This window comes from Numenius arquata, chromosome 21, assembly GCF_964106895.1.
Source record: "Numenius arquata chromosome 21, bNumArq3.hap1.1, whole genome shotgun sequence".
Classification (NCBI taxonomy): Eukaryota; Metazoa; Chordata; class Aves; order Charadriiformes; family Scolopacidae; genus Numenius; species Numenius arquata.
Genome location: NC_133596.1, coordinates 796787 through 807497, shown reverse-complemented (window position 1 = coordinate 807497; position 10711 = coordinate 796787).

The following is a 10711-nucleotide window of genomic DNA, read 5'->3' as shown; positions in this document are numbered from 1 at the left end:
GGGTGAGGGGGAGGATTCTGCCCCTCTGCTCCGCTCTGGGGAGACCCTCCTGCAGTGCTGCCTTCAGCTCTGGGGCCACCAACAGCAGAAGGACATGGACCTGTTGGAATGGGGCCAGAGGAGGCCATGGAGATGCTGGGAGGGCTGGAGCCCCTCTGCTGTGAGGACAGGCTGAGAGAGTTGGGGGGTTTCAGCCTGGAGAAGAGAAGGCTCTGGGGAGACCTTCTTGCAGCCTTTCAATACTTGAAGGGGGGTTATAAGAAAGATGGGGACCAACTTTTTAATAGACCCTGTAGAAATAGGACAAGGGATAATGGTTTTAAATTAAACGAGGGTGGATTCAGACCAGATATAAGGAAGAATTTTTTTACTCTGAGGGTGGTGAGACACTGGCCCAGGTTGCCCTCAGAGGTGGTAGATGTCTCGTCCCTGGAAACATTCCAAGCCAGGTTGGACGGTGGTCTGAGCAACCTGATCTATTTGAAGATGTCTCTGCTCATTGCCAGAGGGTTGGACTAGATGGTCTTTAAAGGCTTTAAAGGTCCCTTCCAACCCAAATCATTCTACAATTCTATGAAGCAGTTGCCTTCCTGGGTTATTCAGATATTTGCCATAGTTTTAGTTTGTCGCCACGTCATGATTTGTCTCCAGTCCTCTACAGTCTCTATCCTCCATCACTCCAGCTTCATCCTTCACATGCCTTTCTCAATTGCATGATGGACTTTCTGCCCTTAGCGAGTCTTCTATGTACCTGGAGCAGGGATTTGGCCCATTGTGAGCTCACCACTTTGTAAAGCAAATTATAGAATGGGCCCCAAATGAGCCAGTTGAACGACTGCTGATTTCAAGGGCTGGCATGGTGAAGTTTATCAGATTTCGACAGACACCATGGCAGGTGCATTACAGATCTGGTTGAAGGGCTCATCAAGGATTCTTGGGGTACAGCTCGCTCATTTCCCATTTCAGTGTGGTGAGGATGTTCCCAAGCACCAGGGTTGTGGGTGGTAAAAGGCCAGTTGCAGACTGAGTTCAGTGACCATGCCTAGATCTCCACCACGTTTGGGATTCTGTACTGCAAAACAGAAGTGAAAGTACCTCCTAGTCCTGTGGCTCCTGGGATGGTGAATTAAACCTTGGACAAAGAGCTATGGTCTCAGCTTTTGCATCCTTCACCTGCAGAGGAGACCTGGCTGGTGATACCTCTACAGGGCTGATAAAACAGCAGGGTTTTGGAGCCCATCAGCCTTGGCTATCCAGCCAGGAGTTGATAGGGATGTTACTTGGACTGGCCAGTGCCACCTGAGCATGGATCCAGTACTGGCTCCCATGTCCACTGCCCTCCAAACGAACGCATCTTTGTTTGGTCTCTTGTGGTGCTTACAGATGTGTCACAGCTGGACTGGGGACAGCAGCCCGGCAGCACCCAGTGACCACTAGCACGGGTTGTGCTGTGTGTGTGAGCTCCAGCTGCGTGTCTCAGTGTTGGGTGGCAAAAATCTGCATGAGCTGGAATGGGGGTCAAGCTCCAGGACTTGCTGATGCACCCATCATCCTCGGGCTCCCAAGCAAAATGTTATACCTCTGCTAGAAAACTGACTATGGCCCTGCCTGCCTGCTAGGACAGCAGACGCTGCTCCTCTGGGAGCATTTCCTGTTCAACCAGTGGTTGGCCCCTGCAGCACGATGCTCCAGGCTGACACCTGCCAGGCAGAGGAGGCTACAGCTACCATCTGCCTCCTCACACAGTCGTCTTCGGTCACACCATACCAGTACCTCAGGCATGGTGTGATGCTGGGTGATAGTAATCCAGCAGGACTAAGCTCTTTCTTGTAGGGTTATCTCTGTGAGATGCACCACAGCAATCAACTACCCATTGTCCTAGGACAGTACACACACCATAGACTTGCCCTTAGAAACATAGAAATGATCATAGAATCATTTTGGTTGGAAGAGACCTTTGCAATTATCAAGTCCAACTGTTAACACTGCCAAGTTACCACTAACCCATGTCCCTCAGCACCACTTCTACATGTCTTTTGAATACCTCCAGGGATGGCGACTCCATCACGCCCCTGGGCAGGCTCTTCCAAGGTTTGATAACCCTTTTTCTGAATAAATATTTCCTAATATACATCCCAAATCTCCCCTGGTGCAACTTGAGGCCATTTCCTCTTGTTCCATCACCTGGTCCTTGGGAGAAGAGACTTGCCCCTCACTACACCCTCCTTTCAGGGAGTTGTAGAGAGCGAGAAGGTCTCCCCTCAGCCCCCTTTTCTCCAGGCTGAACAACCCCAGCTCCCTCAGCTGCTCCTCACAAGACTTGTGCTCCAGACCTTTTCTCTGCACAGCCGCCCTCCACTCAGCTTTTTCTTTGCCAGTCCTGGCACAGGAAGAGGAAATCCCTCCGCCTTTTACACCAATGATTAACTCTTTTATGTTGAACTGAAGAAGATCCTCAGAGACAGCAAAGCTTGTGTCAGAGCACTTCCCAATCTACAAAAGCTGTGCAAACCTGCCTTCAAGACATGTCCAGCTCTGACCTCTGAACAGTTTTTCCAGGAAGACTTCATCCCAGGGGATGACTATGGCATGAGTTGTCTTGCTATCAGAGACAATCACAGCAAAGGTCCTTTTTGTGATACTTCGGGGAAATCTCAGCTTTTTAGATAGGAAAGGTGAACATTAGCATCTTGGTCACTTGGGGTAAAACTGGTGATACAGGACTAACAATAAAGTTCTTGTCTACCGTGGACTCTGGCAAAAAGCTTTGAAAAGGAGGCAATGTTTTCCTTAGATAACTGGTAACAGTCTGAGTGTAATGTGCAGCCAATTTAATACTTAGCAGCTGTATGCCTATAGCAGGTGTTTGTTTAAGAGAGATTTCACAGTACAGGGAGAGGTAAATAGCAGATTTCTTCCTTTAATGGGCCTCAAGCTCATTAAATGACATTTTACTTTTTCGTGCACGAGGTTTTTATTCATTAAAGGGATTCACTCTATTTCCAAGGGTGTTCTTCTCTCCTTTATTGACAATTCACCTAAATATGTTGACAGTTGCGCATCTTTGTGGGGGACAGGCAGTTCCTGTGTCTCTGTTCCCAGCCTGGGGGTACTTTCTACCTCCTCAAGTGGCTCCTCTCACACTGAAAACATGCAACTTTACAAATTTCATGTTTTCCAGATTCATTCTTTTCTGAAAGACAAATTGTGTTTTCTTCAAAAGGCCGCATTTTTCAACCTGAAAACAGGCATTGCAACTGGCAGACACCAAAAGCCATGGAATTTGCTTTTGAGATGAACCAGCTTATCAAATTTGACAATGTCTGCAAAATAATTGAATTCTGTTTAATTTTTTCCCCCCATGTTGATAATTTTTTTTCTCTCATCTTCAAAATCTGTGCATGAGCCTGTGCATGATTACCCAGGACAGGGCTCTGCGTAATGGGGACAGCCTCCACTGGTAAGGTACATGCAGTAGGAATTCTCTCGTCAAGGGCCACGAAATAAGGAAGCCATCAAACACTGGAGGAAGTAGTAAGTACTCTCAGACCTGTCATCTGGGCTTTTTTATCTCTTAAACTGACTGTTCTTTCACAGGAGACTGCCCTTTCTCACACTTGAACCTGTTTATCTGAGCCAGCCCAGACCCATGGGCATCCCACATGTTTATTTGCACACGCGTGTTTTGGATGTCAAGATCAACAGTGATGAAACTTTGTCTCTGAAATATGGGACACTCCATATTGTTCCAGCATCTCTCCTCACAGGTCTGGGACTTATGAACCAAGAGACTCCCATTCACAGCCCTTCTCCTTAATTGCACAGCTGATGGCATCCCACACCACATGAGAGCAGTTTTTGTGCTGACAGCTGGAGCCAGCCTTGGCGTGGACCAGAGGAGAACATCTCCTCTCCAGCCTCACCACAAGGCAGGGAGCCTGCAGGCATAGGAGGGGTCACAACATCCTGGACTCCCCCCACAAAAACATTTGTAGGAGGGTTTGAAGCCAGCTGCCCTGGTAGCACTTGGCCATCAGAGAATCCAGATGTTGCCACTGCAAGCTGGAGGTCCTCTCCACTCCCCTCCTCTCTTCCATGACCCTCCTCCAACCAGCTCCTGCTGCTTCTGCTCCTTGAGGTTAGTTTAAAGGGAGACCACGAAGGCTCCTCATTCCTGATCTCCTAATTCTCTCACATTTGTAAGGTCTTGATGGAATTTGCTGAACTGACAGGCAGCTGTAAGGCAGGAATTAAAAACAGCTGAAGGTCCCCTAGTACAGACAACTCCAGAGGCATAACTGGAGTAAACATGGGAGGTTGTTGGAAAATGTTGCATCAAAATGCATCATCCTGCTATCAAAATTAATTTGACTGCTAAATTTGATTAATTTCAGCTCAAACGCCTTATTCCCCTGACATCTGACTTTTTATTGTGATTTTTGTAAGTGACCTGTGACCCAGTAATATCTCCAGATGCATAACTCGAACCCTGTGTGTGAATGACACGAGAGCTGAGGACAATTTGCACCCACCTGGGTTGAAAGGCACAACCCCTGAACCTTGAGCCATAGTGGGAGTGTGCAGGCACAGATGTCCTGCTCAGAAGATGTGCTTGGTAGAGGCTCTGACTTCACACTGTAATGAAGAAAAGATCAGATGTAGCACCTCACCCCTACCTTCTTCAGCTCTGTTCAGTGGGGTAAGGGGGTTTCCTCTGAGAAACTCCTTTCTAGCAGTGAACTAGAAAGAGAGCTTTGAATTAATGGCTATATAATTTGGCAATGGGATTTGAAAGTTCCTGATCAAAGAGAGATTAATGGTCCAGATAAAAAAAATACTAAAGAGACAGATGCTTCATGTTTTCACACTTGGCAGAGCTATGAGACAAGGCAGGGCAGCCCTGTATCAGCTCCAGTACATGGCCTCGAAGCAGGACTGGGTCTACCACAGTCTCCACCACCAGCAAATCAAGTCAGTAATTTAATAAAAGGTTCAAGAAGCATTTATTTTGTGTCCTTTATTGCAGAGTTTATGATTAGTTTGCTGTCTTAAATTAGTTTCAACTTCAGGCCCATGGGAAGTAAATAAATACTAGAAAAGACGAATTGTGATGGCATCATCACTTTTGGTGGGATGCTCTGTTCTTTCCCACCAAATGCCAGGGCTTCCCAGGCTCAAATGTCCTGCACCGAAGAGCTTTGCAGGTCCTTTGTGATAGGCAAAAATAATAAAAATTTGCCCCATTCTTTCTTCCTGAAGAAGAAAGGCTTGGAAAAAAGCCTTGTAAGAATGAAATCAAAAGGCGAAATTTAAGAGGAGGACTGACTTAACTCTTCCATCTGAAACGCTTTCTCATTTGAACACATTTGAGCTTATTTTTTTTTCCTTCAAAGCTAAAGAACAACAAAAAAGGACAAAGTTAATGATTTTTTTGGGGTCAAATAAACTACTTCTTTCCATTCATCCCTGAGACTCTCAGCTTTGTGTCAAGCAGTTGACAGTGATTCCAAATTGAGAAATATTTATCTTGAATAACATATTCTTTTTTTTTTTTTTTTTTTTTTTTAAATACAGACAAGTCCTGCAACAACGCAAGCTCTGGGTTAGCCTCTCCTTCCCTCCCTCCTGCGACTTCTTGCCAAACGAGGCACTGCTCACACTCAGTTGCTCCCGACCACCCGATGGAGCCCCACTGGCTGAGCACAGCCTGCCCTCTCCATGCAGCGACCCATCTCCAGGTCTCCATAGACTGTAAACTCTGGGCCAGTTTTTCAGCTGCTGGAAAAGATGGAGCACGCCAAGCACATGCCTGCACATATCTGTGGATCCATCAGTCTGTTTAGGTTGAAAAATCATGGGAAATCTCAAGAGAGATTGATTGACTGTCCCTTGATGGCGATGGTCCAGACGACTCCTTGCCCCGGTGCTGGAACCCTGAGGCCTTTCCTTCCTCCTGAAGCCATTGCGCTCGCAGTGGATGAGTTTAAGAGTGGCTTAGATGTGGTGTTGGGGGATATGGTGTAGGGAAGAACTTTGTAGAGTAGGGTAGATGGTTGGACTCGATGATCCCAAGGGTCTTTTCCAACCTAGATGATTCTATGATTCTAAGAATACAAATATTTATTATTTTTTAAATTAAATGCTTCCCCCTTTTTTTCTCTTTTCCTTTATTTTTGGCTTTTTTGTTTAATATTCACTCAAAGTAAAATTATTTTCCCAAGTTTTGTAGCTCAGACAAGCAAATGCTTTCATAAAGCTCTATTTACTTGCATCTCACAAAAAGTCTTTGATCCAGAGCAGTGACCTCAAGCTGAAGGATGCACAGGGTGTCAGCGATCTGCTCCTCTCGAGACAGTTCCTGTGAAATCCCCCTTGTTCACTGTGACCCCCTCATATGACAAAGAACCTTGGCAACAAAGAAGCCCTCTACTTTGGAGACACAAAGCCAGCCATGATACCAAAATCCCTTGGTCAGGAGACATGGCTATGGTAAGCCATGGGGTCTTCAAGACCAGCAACAGTTATGGCAGCTTCAGAGGTTCAAAATCACAAATCTAATGGCAAAATCATGAAATGGATTGTAAATTCCCTCTGTATTTTCCCATGCCTGCCCCCACTAACATCTGTGAGCACAGGAAGAACCATGGGGCTTTGGCTAGATTGAGGAATTGCCCACACCTACAGCATGGTGACACAGCCATGATGTGAGTTTCACACTTGGAAGGATATTGCTTCACTTGGAAGTGCCTCTACACTGGAAGGATATTACTTCAGAGTTTCTTATGAAGTTAAACTCTTACACTGATTTTAAAAGATAAAATACTCAAATAATCAGGAACCAGAACTTTAAATAGAAACAAAATTTCTGAAGTGATGAAATCACAGTGAAAAACACAATCATCAACTCTAACCAGTGCTCCTGCACCCTCAGTCTGAGTCAGAAAACTCAAGTGACCAAAATGACTTCATATGTCACACCATGCCCATAGCACCAGGCATCTGTGGTAGCTTCCTCAGCTGTGTCGGCTGCAGCATGGCCATTTCTGCATTTCTGTTTGAGTCACTGCTGGTGTCATAGGAAAGGTTGTGCCACAGCATCGGGCATCTCCCTTTATTCTTGACATCGGTGGAGATATTTCAGAATAAGCATGGCTTTCTCTTAATCTTTATGTAGTCACAGATTGCAAGGCAAAAAGAGATGACCACCTGCCTGCACAAGTTCACAGCAGTGTCCTGGATTGATTTTTGATAATCTAGGCAACTGTCCACATTTGATTTACAGCTAAGGACCAGAGGTCCAGGGGCCAGCTGTTCTGAATAACAGCTTTGAGTCTAAATGGATGTGAATAAGATGCAAAACCTACTGCTGTCTTTAGTACCCATATAAACAGTTAAAACAGAACATGATGTTTACAATTCTGAGATATTTTAGTCTAACCATGGTGTTTCCAGTGCTTTAAGTTACTGTATTGGGTCTGGCTGAGGTGGAGTTAATTTTCCCCGTAGCAGCCCCCATAGCACTGTGCTTTGTATCGGTAGCTAGAAGGGTGTTGATAACACCCCAGTGCTTTGGCTGCTGCTGAGCAGTGCTCGCAGCATCAAGGCTGTCTCTCCAACATCCCCCCTCAGCAGGCTGAGGGTGGGCAAGATCTTGGGAAGGGACACAGCCAGGACAGCTGACCCAAACTGACTAAAGGATATTCCATACCATATGATATCTGCTCAGCAATACAAGCTAAGAGAAAGGACGACAAGAAAGGGGGGGCATTGTTATTATGATGTTTGTCTTCTGGAGCAATCACTATGTGTGCTGAAGCCCTACTTCCTGGGAAGTGGCTGGACATCACCTGCTGATGGGAAGTAGAGAATAAATCTTTTTTTTTTCCCTTTGCTTCTGTACATGGCCTTTGCTTTCACTTTATTAAACTGCCTTTATCTTAACCCACGAGTTTGGGTTGGGATTTTTTCCATCTTATTTTCTTGCCCCCCCATCCTGCTGAGGAGGGGGGTGATAGAGCAGCTTGGTGGGCACTTGCTGTCCAGCCAAGGTCAACCCACCACAATCAGGGATCCGAAACATGTCTGGTATTTACTTTCAGAATGGTTGTACAGTATTTCGTAAATCAGCTTGTACTCCTGCAAAGGGCTGCTGCCCTGTGCATACCTGTCTCAACCAGAGGGCTGGGGAGAGCACAGCCAACTGTACACCACAGCTGTCACCTCCATAATCTGCATTTTAGAGGCCATATGATTAGGTGTCTGTGGGATTTGCTAGCCTGCCACACCATGGGAAAGAAAAAAAAGAAAAAAAAAAAAGAGAAGAAATTAAAGTGCAAACAGTGCCTTAAGTGCCTGTATCACATCTTTGCATGGAAGCAAAGCAATTGTTCACAGCCTGACACAGAGAAATAAATGCAGACTTTTGCCACAGCCTGTGCACGATGCCCCGTCCCGGAGCACTGCCCTGTGTGTGCGCGGGGATTTCACCCAGCACCAGTGCCACAGCCCCCTCCCAGCGCAGCAGGAAAGGTCGGTCAAACCACTAATCCCAGGGCAAACAGTGGCAAAATGTGTCCCAGCCTAGTGAGTGCAGCTTTTCTGTGTTTGTGAAGAGGTGTCACCTTGTCAGTCAGGGTGTGTAACTACAGTGAGTACTAGATATATTTGATGTATTTCCCTCCTTTCTCTTCCTTGTTCACCCATGCGTTTGTTAATGCACAGGGCAAATGTCTCCCTCTGCAAAGCTGACCAAGTAACAGATGTCAAAGGCTTGCAGAGCCTTTCCCTGTCATGCCAGTTCTCCAGAAAGGGATGTCCTGGCCCCACAAGCTCAGGCTGCTGTGTGCTCACACCAGCATGTTCCCAGACCTGCCAGTCTGCCCAGTATGAGAAGAACTCACTGACACCTTCCCTGCACCTACCAACACGTCATCTGGAGGGAAACAGAAACCGAGCCTCTGGGTGCTGGGCTGGGGCTGTGCAGAAAACTGGTGCATCCCATGGGGAGATTGATCCAAATGAAGAAGATGGACACAGGAGACATCTGCACAGAACAGGAGTTGGATCAAACATCTCAGGCTGGCTGCAATCCTGGGCCATGGCACATCCCAACCTAAGGTCACTCACCTTGGCACAAGGAGAGGACAGTGCATGCTGTGCTGAGACGCCAAGGAGGAAGCCAGCAGCTGGAAAGGGGTGCTCAGCTGCACCTTCTCCAGTCATAGTATTTTCCTCCTTAGGGTGCATAATACTGGCCAAAAAATAACTATGTACCTTGCTAGCCTTGGCAGAGGCAGCTCAGATCAAGGTTGCATGCAGACCTTCTGTGCACCCTGGGCTCTGCAGCAACCTACAGGAGATGCTGGGGGACCTGCACAGCCCCAAAAGACCTACTGCTTCTGTAGAGCCGGAGGAGCCTGACACCGCACGCACACCTATGGCCTGGGCTGGCTGCCCAGAAAGGATGCTATTTATGTTAAGCCTCTCTGCTTAGCTGATTACTGGGAACCTGGGAGGGGCAGATAGCTGGTGGGCTGCAGGATGCCTGGGATTTCTAGGGATGTTCTTGCTGTGACCTGGCACAGTGACTGCCTCCCATCCGGCTGGCTTCAGTGCAGAGACTTACTGGATTGTGACAAGACTTGCACCATCCACTGGTCCCTAGAAATCCCTGTCTTGTCACCACCCAGCTGCGTACCTGCTCCCTGGTCTCCACTGCACCTCCTGATGGAGCACAGGTAGGAGACACCCAGCAAAACACACACACACACCCCCCCCATATACATGACGCCACATGATTCTTCTCCCTTCTGCCCTGAAAAGTGCGTTGGTGATGTCTGAAGGACAGGTTTGTCCTGAGAGGAGACCTGGGACAAAGTGACAAGCCAGGGAGGTCAGTGAGCAGATGAATGATGAAGGTTTGGGGCAATACAGCTCAGAGGACCCTGATGGTGTCAGGGTCTGGCTGTGGACCCTGGTCACCATGTGTCCTCACAGGATATGGCCACCACATGGTATGAGTTGGGGTCACAGTCAAAATTTGTATGATGGTTTATTTAAAAATGCAATTTTTAAGTCCTTTCGGTGGCTCAGAAGGGCTTTTGCAAGCCCTGAATACCTGGCCACAAAATCACATGCAAAATAAAAGTCCTTGGATTCCTGCCTTATCATAAACAATCTCAGCTGACTGCTGGCTTTCAGCCTGGATATTGGTGACACCTTATGGGTGTGGGAAAGCATAGTGTGGACAGAAAATAAAATTCATTATCAGAATGCATTCAGCAGACTATGAAACAAATGAAGATTGAATAGCCACAGGGAGAAGAAAGAGAATGAATTGCTGAAGTATACTTGAAGCAAACACACAGGGTGAAGATCTCACAGGTCTGTTACTAGACGGAAATGATCAGGTTGTCAGTAGCTGTTTCCTGGGTTTAACACAGCTCCAAGGAATTCGGTAAACTGTTTTGTGAATATCTGGAAAGAAATTGGGACACGCTTTCCCACCAAGCTGAGATAACACAGAAGTGTCTGCTCCACCCCTAAGAGAAGGAGGGTGTTAAACTGCAATTGAGAAAAACAAAGTTTAGGTGATTGCTTAAAAACTTCGAAGTTAAACAGCTCCAGTAATCTGCAACGAAGGGTCTGGAAGGGGATGCTCTCATAGGATAATGATATTTTTGATAAATCTATGGATGCCATGAAAGATTTG